Genomic DNA, 557 nt, shown 5'->3' on the forward strand with positions numbered 1-557 from the left:
GTGGGAGAAGGATGGGTATTCTCCTACCATGGGATTAACTGCCTCAGAAAACTCACCTGAAGGTTGGCTATGCGTTGGTCCCGACTCTATGGTGCATAACAACACAACTACATATAAAAAATTAAATTCATTGAAGTTTCAGGATTTAAGATCCATATATAAATGGATCAAGTATGTGTGCAAGAAATGAAAAGCAATTACATTGTTAATAGCACCAAAAACAATAAAATATTTAAGAACAATTCAATAAAATCTGTGTATGTCTTGTATGTGAAAAACAATAAAGCATTATTGAAAGAAATCAATGACTATGATATTTCTTTTGGGATTTAAGAAAATGTTTTTTAATTAGACAGTGGTGATTGTTGCACAATCTTGTGAATATACTAAAAACTAATGAAGTGTACACTTTAACAGAATTAATTTAATGATATGTGAATTATATCATTAAAAAAGAAAAAGAGCCCAGTGGTAGATGGAATTTGCTCCAGGACTTAAGAAGCATAAATGACATAGCTGAGCCTCTACATCTTGTGGTTTCTAACCTCTACACTATA

The sequence above is a fragment of the Elephantulus edwardii genome, unplaced genomic scaffold (assembly GCF_000299155.1).
Source record: "Elephantulus edwardii isolate Elephantulus edwardi_28Jun2011 unplaced genomic scaffold, EleEdw1.0 scaffold00013, whole genome shotgun sequence".
Lineage (NCBI taxonomy): Eukaryota > Metazoa > Chordata > Mammalia > Macroscelidea > Macroscelididae > Elephantulus > Elephantulus edwardii.